The 14,480-nt window shown below is 44.2% G+C and overlaps 1 long non-coding RNA gene across 1 annotated transcript; it reads left to right on the forward strand.

Annotated features, from left to right (window-relative positions):
- Positions 1-4,767: 4,767 nt before the first annotated feature.
- LOC148157550 (uncharacterized) lies at positions 4,768-13,941 on the forward strand. The gene is made up of 2 exons (XR_015764214.1): positions 4,768-4,988; positions 13,303-13,941. It is a non-coding gene; the product is annotated as an uncharacterized LOC148157550 (long non-coding RNA).
- The last annotated feature ends 539 nt before the right edge of the window (positions 13,942-14,480 follow it).

The raw sequence follows: 14,480 nt of genomic DNA on the forward strand, positions 1-14,480 counted from the left end.
GCGCTGTGTTAAAGCATATCAAGACAGGTTCTGGTCACAATTATAATTATTTTTCTGCTCTGATGATCTAACCCAAAACCTAAAAATTTATATTTGTCTAAATTTAGGCAAATATGATATGGCTGTTGTCCTGCGATGGACTGGCAATCTGTCGAGGTGACCCCACCTCTCACCTGTTGACCTCTGGAGATCAGCACCAGTAGCCCTGTTGACCCCACAGGGGTTAAGATCGACAGAGAATGAATGGATGATATGACTGTGGCCTCCTGCTCCCCCAGTCCAGTCCATCACCAGTAACTAGGTTTGGATGATTGTCTGACCTGAATTGCAATTGGCATCAATTTTCTATCAGGAGTTTTGTGCAGCAGAACAGGAGGAGCCACCAGGTAGAACAGGAGGAGCCACCAGGTAGAACAGGAGGAGCCACCAGGTAGAACAGGAGGAGCCACCAGGTAGAACAGGAGGAGCCACCAGGTAGAACAGGAGGAGCCACCAGGTAGAACAGGAGGAGCCACCAGGTAGAACAGGAGGAGCCACCAGGTAGAACAAGAGGAGCCACCAGGTAGAACAGGAGGAGCCACCAGGTAGAACAGGAGGAGCCACCAGGTAGAACAGGAGGAGCCACCAGGTAGAACAAGAGGAGCCACCAGGTAGAACAGGAGGAGCCACCAGGTAGAACAAGAGGAGCCACCAGGTAGAACAAGAGGAGCCACCAGGTAGAACAGGAGGAGCCACCAGGTAGAACAAGAGGAGCCACCAGGTAGAACAGGAGGAGCCACCAGGTAGAACAAGAGGAGCCACCAGGTAGAACAAGAGGAGCCACCAGGTAGAACAGGAGGAGCCACCAGGTAGAACAGGAGGAGCCACCAGGTAGAACAGGAGGAGCCACCAGGTAGAACAAGAGGAGCCACCAGGTAGAACAGGAGGAGCCACCAGGTAGAACAGGAGGAGCCACCAGGTAGAACAGGAGGAGCCACCAGGTAGAACAAGAGGAGCCACCAGGTAGAACAGGAGGAGCCACCAGGTAGAACAAGAGGAGCCACCAGGTAGAACAGGAGGAGCCACCAGGTAGAACAAGAGGAGCCACCAGGTAGAACAGGAGGAGCCACCAGGTATTCCTGCTTCCCATTAATATTGTTTGGTTTCACTCATCCAAGATCTTGTAGTCACCCAGGAAGATGTTGCCTTTCTATTTGGAAATCTAAATCATCCTGCTAATGTTAAACATTAGCAGGATGATTAACAATCTGAAAACATGGATTACCATCTTAACCACCTCCACCTCCTCGGTCAGATTCTGATTCCTGTCCTTGAAGACCATCTCGTCAGTGACAGGAAAGTTGCCAGGCAGAGTTTTGCAGCAACGGATCATCATCGGGTTTACTCCGTTCAGAAACTGATACCCAAAGAAAGAGTCCTCCTTCCAGTGCTCACAGACATAATCTGGAAAATATTTCATGTTTTAGCATAGACCTCCATGCTGCCTGAATCTGCCATGAGTGAACTGCATCAGCCTCAACATGAGTCATACCATCTTTAAACTGGTCCAGAAACAGAGAAGGAACCAGTGGCAAAGCAGAAATCAACTCCATGTTTGAAGAATGAACATTATGGTGACATAAAATCTACCATTCTGGAAAAGTTTCCACTTTCAGAAGGTTTATAAACCACGGATGGTTCTTACCTGTAGAGGGCCTCCTGGCCTTTCAGATCTTCTGTCCAACATAATTTGGTGATTTCATGTGTTGCTTGACTGAGAAGCTTTGCTGAGGAAGGAGAATATTCTTCAGTAAAGTTTGTTGGGATTTCTTTCCTCCTCTCATCATCAGTGTATCTTTCACTGCTCTGCAAGAACCAACCTGATCCTTCTTGAACATAGTGGTCCCTGCAGTCAGTGATCCATTTGTAAATGGGGAACTGGTAGATTTTTCCCTCTGGAGATTTCACCTCCACCTTAGCAGCAAACCCCGGGCCGTTTGAGAACCACTCATGGTTTTCCTTCTGGAGGATGATCACCAAGAGCTCACCAACTGGCTCGGTTCATGCCACGTCAATGGTCAATACCTGAAAAAACAGGAAAAATAAAATTAATTTCCCACCTTCAGCTAACTTGCTCGAGTGAAGGAGGAGAAGCTTCAGTGGAGCGGACCTGACAGAACCATCGTGCGGAACGTGTGGGCAGGGAGGCATTCCCTCACCTGCAGTCCTGAACTATATTAGGTGCATGAGAAGTAAAAGTCATGCAAACAACGATGAGAGAAAATCATTGTTTTCACTTGGCATTTCTAGAAAAATGTATTGGTAATTTCAACATTTCTATGGTTAAGATTGCTGAATTTTACGGAGTGAGGCAGTGCAGTGCTCAGCCTGACCTCTGGAGGCGCCAGTCCCAAAGCTCAGTGGACACTGAGGCCCTCTGTGAAGTCCGCAGGTTTACAAGCAGCAAAAATGTGAGAATTGGGACAGTTTGCCTCTGTGTCGTAACTTCGACATCCAAAATGGAGGGACTGGTCACTGTTTAAGGGTTTGAGCTACTAAAAGTTACAACTACAACAAAACAAATGATTTTAAATGTACAGTAAAGATATTTTTGCTTTCCTAAGTCATTGTTGGAGATATTTGTTTGACTTGCTGATACATAAAATTCTATGTAATCACACGTGTTCAGTGAAACAAAAATTATTTCAATATCCCAGCCAGCATGCCTAGGTGGGCCCCATGTGGGGGAAAGCAGGGCTGATATATGGGTCCCACATGGGTTTGTCCATGTAAGGCCACAGCCCACATGGGCCCTACATGGGCCCTATATATTAGCCCTCCTTTTCCCCCACATGGGGCCCACCTAGGCATGCTGGCTGGGATACTTTTGAAAACTGATTTTATTCTCTTTTTGCGGCAGATTGCTCAGTGAACTTTGCATATTTCCAATATGGCAAAAAATACACATTAAAATGTTCTAATATTCAATTTAACAGTCTGTGATTTGACTAAATAGAGACAAACTGACCAAACTGTTAATATAGCAGAGGGAATCTGGGCAGCTGCCCCACAACCCGATCCGGGAGAAGAAGAAAATGAATGGATGAATGTTTTTTTTCTCATATTTATGCAGGGGTGAAAGTAGTTTTAAATTCTTGGGGGAACTATAACAAAACGTTTCTGAGTTGATTCATTTTTTTGTGAAGTGATAAAAGTTGGTAGCTTTTGAATTGTTACAGAATAAAGCTGTATCTCCTTCAGCCCACTGGCTGCCATGTTGAACCTTGAGATGCCATGAGACCTAAATCCTGAACATCATGGAGTCATCCCAGTTTTCCATGTCTGGCATATAACCATTCATTTTATCTTGTAAACTGGTTCTACTGATCCTGTGTCCAGACGGAGGGATAATCAGCAGCCCAGCATCATGACCTGTTTGTTCAACATGGCTCCTCCTCACCCTGACAGGAGGAACCTCAGAGCTCTGTGAGGTTAAAGCTCATCTTCTGAAGTTGGGATGTTTTTCCTCCAACAGGTTCCAGAGGAATCACCTCAAACCAGATGCTGGACTGGATTTTATTTCACTGTCATTTGTGAATGTTAGAGCCTCATTTTCAACAGAGGAGCTTTAAGGTTGGAAAAGGTTTTAATTTTGGAGAAAATATCATCAACATCAATATTTCCACTAATAAGAGGCAAAAAATAAATAAAAAAAGATTTGATAAAGGAAAAGCCTCTCAGACTCTGAGCCTGACACCAAACTATTTTTTATATTAGACAATTAATTTAATTTCACATAATTATCGCGGTAGAAGCCATTTGTTTGTTAAATACTTAATGAAACATATTTGCCGTGTTTGATGTTTGTTGTGAATGACGTATAGTTGTGACATCACAATGACATAAAGTATCCTGAAAAATATTTAACCTCCGAGAATATGTGTATTTCATTAACCCATGTTTTAATTATTTTTGTCTTGATTTATACGCAAGGATGTCTTGTATGTATGTATTTTATTTGTAAAAGTCCACGGAGTAAAAAATATCTGGGTCACAACCGGAACTGATAAAAGGAACAAGGGAACTGGGTTCGGAACAGAAGGGGTGGCAGCTCCCGGGATGAGCCCGGAGATTCCTGACTGTTGGAGGAAAAGCGGATCAACTACTGAAGGAATCCAAAGTTTTCTGGAGGAAGATAAAAGCCGCCCGGGGTGAGATCCGGACCCGGTGCGCTCCGGCTCCAGGCCTGCCGAAGGGAACCGCCCGGGTACTGTTAAGGAAGACAAAATCTGGCTCTCTTTCTTCCTGTTTAGATCCCAGGTCCTCTTAACCCGCGTGTGGGACAAAATACAACAATGCGTGATGACGTCACAGAATTTAATCCAAATCGGAACAAAGTGTAAGATACAACATAAAATTAGATATACATTCATTACCTGACATAAATGGAAAGAAGAAGAAAAGCAAAGACGTCTTTGGAGAGTTGCAAGAGCAAATCTAATGTGTTACTTCTGTGTAGAAAGTTTTATCTTCTTTTCTTTAATTTATTCAAATAAGGCGTATCTTTGCTCCTCCAACCAGGAGCTATCTCTGACCCTCTATCTGAAGCCTAAACCCCTGCCGTGTTTACGGCCTTTCACAGATGAGTGTGAAAAGCCAGAACCTTCCCTGTACTGCCCTCCACACAGACAAAAGGCAGTTCAAACGATCCTAGCAAACCATCTGCTGTAACTACAGGTAACATAAAGGTCAACCGGCCAGAATAAGTTACTGATTTAAAACCACGATTTAGGCCATTTGAATCAAGACATGTTAAGTTTTGAAACTAGCTTATTTTAAATTTATTTTCTCAACAGTACATAGACGCCGTCCCGGTGGGACCTTCCATGTTTTTTTTTATTGCTTTTTTTTGTGTGTGAACAAAGACTGATGAAATTTTTGGGCCCCAACGCCTATGGACTTTTCGATGCTTATTATTGCTGAAATATCTCCTTTTGGTTGATGCATATGTAACCGGTGTATATTACTAGTGTTCTTTTACCACTAATTTAGTCTTATACAGACGGTTAACCTCGATGTATTCTGCGTTGTGTTCAGACCAAGAAGGGACTCAGACCACTGGAGTTGCTGGTTGTTGTTTAATGCAGGTTGCTGGCAGAGGCCTGCACAAATAGAAATACAGAAAGCCCTTTAGCATGCAGCTCTTCCACACACAGAAGTCGGAATTCCCCTCTCCTCAGGCAGCCTAGCGCCAACTCAGGGTACCACAGTATTGTTCCCAGAAATAAATTCACAATAATACAAAAATACAAAAATAAAAATAAAGGAAACTGAGATAATTACATAACCCAGATGTTTTGTGTACTTAATACAACCAGCTTAAACATTGTAGAACAAAAGAACCAAATACACATACCTGCACAAATAGAAATACAGAAAGCCCTTTAGCATGCAGCTCTTCCACACACAGAAGTCGGAATTCCCCTAGCAGATAAGCACATGGAGAAACCCTGTGACTAACTAATAACAATATAAGCTCTAATATTTACAACAAAATTTTCTTAACTTGTCAAAAGAAATGTATGTATTAAAACATAAACATTCACAGCTGCATGTGCTTTCAATTATTTTACAAATATCAAAAAAAACATGAACTTAACCAAGAGCAAAGAAACTTTCCTACCTCTCCTCAGGCAGCCTAGCGCCAACTGAGGGTAGTACAGTAATGTCATAGAACACTCTCTTAAAGCAACAGTACAGGTAGTAGTGTTTACCAAAATAAATAAAATAATACAATCCTTAAAATATAACACAAAAATAGGATTCTTCAGTATTAATCAGGATTTGGTGAAATTTCAAACATTATAAAAATAAATAAAAGCACATTTTCTAAACTTGTTACATTCACCCCCCGTGAAATTCACCAAAATCCTGAGCGTGATCTAAAGAAATGTATTATATTATATATTCTGGCACAAATGAAGAGTGAGACCTAGTCCACACGTTCAACATAAAAGTTACCCTCTATAGAAGGTTCAGGAAAGAAAGAGATTGATCAGGTCCCTTCAATTCCCTAGCTCAATGTCACGCCTGTTACGCAACACAGCATCTGGCCCATAAGACTCCTGCAATGTAAATAATCCTCATCAAACCAAAACTGAACACTTCCAAATCAAAATCTGTATAGTAAGTACTAAGTAGCAGAAATCATAGATAACACATTCCCCACACAACTGGAATCAGCGCTGAACTGTGTGGAATGGGCCAACATGCAAAATGTTAGAACTCTTTGAAAAAGGCCTCTGGACCATAGATTCTATCAGTCTGTTCACTGATTTAACTAATCGGCCAGCACGGGTTCTAATCTGGCCATCACTCTCAGTGTTTGACTGTGAAGTGCTTGGAGTAGAAATGGCAGAGTGAGGCCTAATTCTGTTGGCCGAAGAATCAGAATCCGCATCAACTGAAGCCACTGGTTCTTGTGATGTTGTTGATCCAGGCTCCAATGGAGCCTTAAGCTCTGGCACGGCTGGCACTACAGGACCCGGAGAGTGCAATGAATCCCTCATATCAGGCAATGAGGAGCTTTCCTCTCCACTGCTGCTGGTCTCGTCATCAAATCCATCGATATCCATGGAGACATTTGTTGTGACCTCACCATCCGACCTGGGAACTGGTAGGAAACTCACATCCAACAGGAGGTTTCTGTGCACAACTTTTGTACGTCCTTCGGTATCTTGTATTTTATAGACATGGATCTCTGGATGCACCTCAACAACCGTGTACACGACATCCTCCCACTTGTCAGCCAGCTTTCTCTTTCCCCGTTCTCCTTTGTTTGCCACAAGAACCCGGTCTCCAACTGACAGATGAGTGCCTTTGGCACGCTTGTTGTACTGGTGGGACTGGTGTTGCTGCTCAGCCAAGGAATGTTTCTGGGCAATTTCCACAGCACTTTTCAGAGAGGAAAAGAGAGACTTGACATAGGAGTCGTAATCCACAACTGCTGAATCATTCAGGACATGGTTGAACATTATGTCGACTGGCAGTCTTGGGACCCGCCCAAACATGAGATAAAAGGGCGCGTAACCAGTCGTTTCATGAATGGTTGCATTGTAAGCAAATGTGAGTGTCTGGATTTGTTCTGGCCATCTCTGCTTCTCCTTAAGAGGAAGTGTACGGAGCATTGAGCCCAATGTGCGGTTAAATCGCTCAGTTACACCATTTCCCATAGGATGGTAAGCTGTTGTATGGGATTTTGCAACGCCCACCAGCCGAAGAAGTTCTGCGACCAAGTTGCTTTCGAAGTTGGTGCCTTGGTCAGAATGTATGCGTTCTGGGAAGCCATAAACACAAAACACATGATCCCAGAGCTTTTTGGCCACCTGTTTTGCCGTCTGGTTAGCACAAGGGAAAGCATGAGCCAGTTTGGTGAAATGGTCAGTGATCACCAAGACATCCACTGACCGTTGCTTGCTATCCTCGGCTGACCAGAAATCCAGGCAAACCAACTCCATTGGTGCAGAGCTCTTAATACTTTCCAAGGGTGCACGAGCTGCTGGTTCTGGTGTCTTCCCAAATACACATCTCTGGCAACATTTGACATAGGTACGGACATCTTTCTCCATGTCCGGCCAATAGAAACGCTGCCTCGCAAGAGACAGAGTACGGTCTTGTCCTTGATGACCTGCTAGGTCATGAATGCCAGACAGAGCTTTATCTCGTAAACAATGGGGAAGTACAAACTGGAATCTTTTCTGCTTGGTTGCAGGGTCCTTTGTCACCCTATACATCACACCATCGTGGACTTCCAGCTTATCCCACTGTTTCAGCAGTCTGTTGGCTATCAAGTCCCCGCCAAGTCTTTCTCGCCTAGATGGTCGTTTTCTGGCAGCAACAAAGGGTAACACCTTAGAGATGATTGGGTCCTGTAGTTGGCTGCACTGCAGTTCCTGAACGGAAAACACAGGTAGTGTATCCTGTCCGCCTTGAAGCTGGTGAGTATGTTGCGTCAAACACAGAGCTCTGGATTCTGCGCCCTCAATCCAGTCACAGTGAGCTTGACAAAGAGCTCTGACTTCAGCTGTGTCATAGTGACCCTTCAGTGATGGCTGAGCCACTGATCTATCAGACTGGGGCTGACAGCTGAATCTGAAGATGTCCTGCACAGAACCTTCAGTGACCTTGTCGGCTTCTTGTGTCAGGGACAGGTATGACTCCTCCAACAATCTATGACTGATTGGTTTAGCAAAGGGGTCTCGACTCAAGGCATCGGCAACCACATTACTCCTTCCAGGCAGGTGTTTTAAGTCAAAGGAGTATGAAGCGAGTTTTGACACCCATCGGATCTCACATGCGTCAAGCTTCGGCTTTGTCAGGAGGTAGGTAAGAGGGTTATTATCTGTCCAGATGGTAAAACTACGCCCCTTTAGCCAGTGACTAAATTTTTCGCAGACGCTCCATTTAAGAGCCATGAACTCCAACCTGTGGGCTGGGTATTTTTGTTGGGATGCACTGAGAGTCTTGCTCGCAAAGGCAACAGGTCGAGCTTTGGATTCTCCTTGGGCCACTTGTGATAGAACTGCTCCGAGACCATCCAAAGATGCATCAACAGACAAGATAAATGGTTCATCAAAGTCTGGATGGGCAAGCACGACACATTCCAAGAGCATAGTCTTCAACTTCTGAAAAGCATCTCCACATCCCTCTGTCCAGTCACCAGGTGTTAATTTACGATAGGTGCCTTGGAATCTCCTGTCCTTCGCTGCCCGCCCTCTCCTTTTTTGTCCTGCAGTAAGTGCAAACAAAGGTTTTGCTATGGAGGAGCAGTTAGGAATAAAATGTTGATAGTAGAACACCATGCCGAGGAAAGACTTGATTCTTTTAACAGATGGTGTACAACCATCCGCTTCCATGAGGTCTGAAGTCGACATCTTGGTGATCACCTCCACTTTGCCTGGGTCAACTGACACGCCGTACCCATCAATGACATGCCCCAGGAAACTGACCTGCTTCCGCATCAAATGGCACTTTTTGGGAGCCAGTTTAAGGTTGTTCTCTCGCAACCTCTGGAAAACCATCCGCAATCTGGACAAAGCCTCATCCTCTGATGGTGCAAATACAAGCAAGTCATCAAGATAGCACAAGAGCTTTGTGAAGTTCATATCCCCAAATATTCCAATCATCATACGCATGAATGATGCTGGACTGTTGCATAAACCTTGCGGCATGCGATTGTATTCATACAGTCCAAGGGGAGTCGTGAAAGCTGTATACTTCTTGTCATCCTCATGCATAGGGATGTTGAAAAAGCCTGAGGTGAGGTCCATTGTGCTAAAGAAGCTGTTCCCTCCAAGTGCAGCCAGACAGTCAGACTGGTGAGGCAAAGGGTGGGCATCCTTTATGGTGCGGGCATTCAGCCACCTGAAGTCATTGCAAATGCGAAGCCCACCATCTTTCTTCCATACCATCACCAGTGGTGAGGCATATTCACTTGAAGACTTCCTAATGATCCCTTTTTCCTCCATGTCATTCAGAGCAAGCCTCAACTTCTGATAATGAGCAGGGGGAACTCTCCGGTATGGCAACCGGAATGGCCGATCGTCCATTAGCCGAATACGATGAGAGTATCCATGCACCCTGCCACAGTCTAGAGAATCTCTGGAAAAGATATCTTGATACTCCACCAACAGCCCAATGAGACGGGACTTGCAAGTCTCACTGACTTGACACGGGTCCAAATCAATAGTCTCCAAGCCCATATCACATAAGCTCTTGAAAGAGCCATCGTCATTGCATGTAGCAACCAAACCATCATCTCGTAGCTTCTCTGAGTTTCCTGTCTGTTTCTCTGCAGCCATGTGCAATCCCTGAAAGACATTAAAGTCCTCAACTGCTAAGCATGGTGATACATCAGCCAACTTGCAGTTCCGTTTCAGAGTTAAAGCTTTGTCAGATGGGTTCACTATTGTCATCGGCACCCATCTATCACCCCAAAGTGGTGTGATGAGTCGACCCACTAGAACACCTCTTGGTATAGCTTTGGAGCAGGTGGGCTCGACAATGACAGTACTTCCGGCTGACATGGGGATGTTGGCAGGAAGCTTGCCCCAAACTAGATGTTCATGTCTGGGAAGCAGGGTCACTGATTGAGTCAACTTCACAGTGCCAATTTTGTCTGGAACCTCAGTACCCCTCCAGCCTTCAACATTTGTGAACACTGACAAAAACTGCCCAATCTCAGTGTTGGAGGCAAATTCATGTCGAGATGCAATGTCCCAATAGTCCTCACCCCCTTTCAAAACATGGATGATGTGTTTAATAACATTGGAGCCCAAAATGAGATCATCCTGCTGACCAGGTATGACCAAAGTGGGTACACTGCAGGAGACCCCATAGAGCTGCATGTCTAAGTGATAAAATCCTTCAGGCTCAGTCTGCATACCTCCACAGCCCACAAGAATGATGCTTTCTTGGGGATGCTGCTTGTCAGGCAAAACCCCAGCAACACTCAGCTTCTCCACTGCACGCTCACTAATACTGCAGGCCATTGAGCCAGTGTCCAGCATGCCATTAAGCTGCACAGAGTGACTGATGATGACAGGGGTGTAAAACAGCTCACTGAACGCCTGAATCTTATGTGCTGCTTGAATGATTACTTTGGATCCCTTAGGTGCAGCCGCACAGCTAGTCTCATAAAGGTCAGCCAAATCACAGGGGTTGGAGAGGGATTCATGTGCAAAACCCACACCGCCTCTCCCCAGGCATGGGTTTTCTAGTTTAACTGTTGGTTCGGCTCAGCAGAGCTGCTTTCAGGTTGAAGTCTGCGCTGTGCAGTCTGCTGTGGGCAATCCCTCTTCCAGTGGCCTGGGGACAGACACTTTAAGCAGCGGTTTTCCCGTCTGCAGTGACTCAACGTAGAATGGTCTTGAGAACCACAAGCCCTGCAAGCCCTCTGCAAAGGCTGAGACATAGCACCCCTGCCACTCTGGGTTCTAGACACCTGGTCATGTTGTAGCACTAACCTGTCCAATAGGCTCACCAGGCTTCTCAGGCAGTCACTCTCAGTGCCGGCAGCCAACGGCGTAGCTGGTGGAGGGATCCTAGACTGTCCAGCTGGACCAGCAATGTCTGAAACAGGACTGTCAGTCTTGTGCACATGACATTGGGAATGTACCTTGTGCACTGTGGAGCTTTCTCTCGGCTGCTGAGTGTGTGGAGCATTCTGAGATTTCTTCCCCATCATGTGTTCGTCCAGTCTTTCTTGAATCTCATTCGCCGACCACTTCTCTGCAGACTTAAATTTGAAGACACTGGCAAGAGGTTGGTCAGGGCAGTGTTTAATGAACATCATGCTCACTTCATGTTGTGGGTCATCGATCCCACGACCCTGTCTCTTTAAGCATTCATCTGCCACATCCATCATCTTGTTCAGCCGTATCCAGTATTCCAAGGCGTCCTCACCAGGCATTGGCAATGTGTTGTAGAAATCTGCCAACGGCATACTGGAGTAAGTCAGTTCACTGAAGTGCCGTTTCAAGATATCAAAGACTAAACGAGGATTTCTGACATGGTCAATAGACTTATCATTGCGTAGTTTGATTCTGACCACATCCCCAGCCTTGCCCATTAGCCTTGCTAATATTTCTTGGGAATGTTCATGAACTGGAACAGCTCTTTTCTTTAAGTACAAAGACATGAGACTCTCCCATTCATGTACTGTGAATTTGTCAGAGCCATCACCTCTAAATATAGGTGGCTCCTTTGCGTCAGAGTGCATAACAAAACTCACATTGGGTGGAGTCGCCTCACTCGACAGATTGGAAGCCCCTGTACTACATGGGCTCTCACCAGAAAGGAGCTGAGCTCTAATAGAATCACCCAGTTTCTCAGCCAACTGAGTAATAAGAGAGCCTAGATCTGTATTCTGTTCTACCTGATTAGACACAGGCCGGCCCAAAAACCGGGTTGAAGTAAGTTGCGGGGTATCAAACGTTGTTTCTCTCTGCCCTGGTGATCTGGGTTCTAATGTCTGGTTAAGAAACCCCCTCCCCACACCAAATTTGTATGGGCAAGCCACAAGATCTGGGTCCCCACCCTCATCAACATAGGTTCTAGACTCAGCCATGACTCTCAAACTGTACACACAGTGTTGAAATGCTCAACAAAAGCAAATGAAAATGGTAACAAGCCAAACACAGGATGGCTACCAAATAGTAACAAATACACAAAATAATCTCAGGTGAGGGAAAAAAAACAGGTTTCCAATAACAAAATCAAATTTCGTGCAATAATAAAGTGAGTTCCACAGAAAAACCTCAACAGTGCGAAAAGGAAATAAAAACAAAGCTCAAACAGCTTCCCACGGCGGACGAGCTGATGGTCGTCCTCAAAAAAGATCCAAAACAAAGGTCACGGCACCATTGTAACCGGTGTATATTACTAGTGTTCTTTTACCACTAATTTAGTCTTATACAGACGGTTAACCTCGATGTATTCTGCGTTGTGTTCAGACCAAGAAGGGACTCAGACCACTGGAGTTGCTGGTTGTTGTTTAATGCAGGTTGCTGGCAGAGGCCTGCACAAATAGAAATACAGAAAGCCCTTTAGCATGCAGCTCTTCCACACACAGAAGTCGGAATTCCCCTCTCCTCAGGCAGCCTAGCGCCAACTCAGGGTACCACAGTATTGTTCCCAGAAATAAATTCACAATAATACAAAAATACAAAAATAAAAATAAAGGAAACTGAGATAATTACATAACCCAGATGTTTTGTGTACTTAATACAACCAGCTTAAACATTGTAGAACAAAAGAACCAAATACACATACCTGCACAAATAGAAATACAGAAAGCCCTTTAGCATGCAGCTCTTCCACACACAGAAGTCGGAATTCCCCTAGCAGATAAGCACATGGAGAAACCCTGTGACTAACTAATAACAATATAAGCTCTAATATTTACAACAAAATTTTCTTAACTTGTCAAAAGAAATGTATGTATTAAAACATAAACATTCACAGCTGCATGTGCTTTCAATTATTTTACAAATATCAAAAAAAACATGAACTTAACCAAGAGCAAAGAAACTTTCCTACCTCTCCTCAGGCAGCCTAGCGCCAACTGAGGGTAGTACAGTAATGTCATAGAACACTCTCTTAAAGCAACAGTACAGGTAGTAGTGTTTACCAAAATAAATAAAATAATACAATCCTTAAAATATAACACAAAAATAGGATTCTTCAGTATTAATCAGGATTTGGTGAAATTTCAAACATTATAAAAATAAATAAAAGCACATTTTCTAAACTTGTTACACATAGACTGGGGTATATACTTGATGTGGGGTTGTTTAATTGTAAAAAATTAAAGAGTAACAGAAATAATGCCATGATTCCAGGAAAACAGCTGATTGGTTATTAAATGTAGCGGGAAACTCGTAGCCGCATCAGTAAGCTGACGTGTCCTGTCTTTATTTTTATTTCAATCAAATCGTTTTTCTGGCGTTGAGTATGGAAAGCCGCAATCATACTTGTTTCTAAATTTGTATAAAAACAAGTCAAAGAACTGGATTTGTTCCATAGTAACAGACGGACGAGGTCATCAGTCCAAGTTTGTCGTTTATTGAACGTTCAGAAACTACAGAAGCTGTGATTCGCCACAGCAAAGGAAAACAACCTGAACAGGTGATCAACTCTAAACCACTCAAACATTTTTACTCTCTGTCGTTTAAGCACACCCGTTGCCATGGCAACCTCCTGCGCTCCCCAAGCCGACCAGATTACGTTAAAACATTCAGTCCGATACGATATCAGGTTTTCAGGCTTGATATTTATTTTTGCGATTATTAATAAGCCTCCCTGAACACAGTGTTGACAAGATGTTTCCATCCCTGAAATTATGATGCATAGAATCACATATCTAAGTCTAAACTATGTTACAGAGAGTAAACACAATAAAAACATGCTTTATCTGTGGCACTGTTCATCATCAGTGGTCTGGCTGAAACATTCAGGTATGATGATACAAGGTAACATACCACTGAAAATTGAAATTCCTAAGAAAAGATCTCATGACACCTGGACAGCTGAAAACACAACAGATACCATCTTAACTGGGTCTGTGGGTGCTAGTGCTGACCTTCAGAGAGGCCCAGGGGGGCCCATCAGGGCCAAGACTGAATGACCTGCAGGAAAACCAGATCAACCTGATAGAGGCATAAATCCCAACTGCTTCCCAGATCTCAGAAAGAGCCTGGATTGATGAAACTAGAAACATAGAACACACACACAGAGAGTGGTCTGTGTCCATCAGAAACAGCCTGGGATCTAATGCTGGTATTTATGTGAGAGGCGTAAAAACATCATTCAGGTGCTGAACTACTTCCTGGTGACAAAGCAATGCTGCAAAAAATGAGCTGATGACTAAATGATCAGGATCATGGCTTTGGGCCAGGTTTATACTGACTAGCAAGAAACAAACACAACCATACATCCTCATA

The sequence above is a fragment of the Poecilia mexicana genome, unplaced genomic scaffold (assembly GCF_051168715.1).
Source record: "Poecilia mexicana isolate PSO_F unplaced genomic scaffold, ASM5116871v1 scaffold_9, whole genome shotgun sequence".
In the NCBI taxonomy this organism is placed as follows: domain Eukaryota; kingdom Metazoa; phylum Chordata; class Actinopteri; order Cyprinodontiformes; family Poeciliidae; genus Poecilia; species Poecilia mexicana.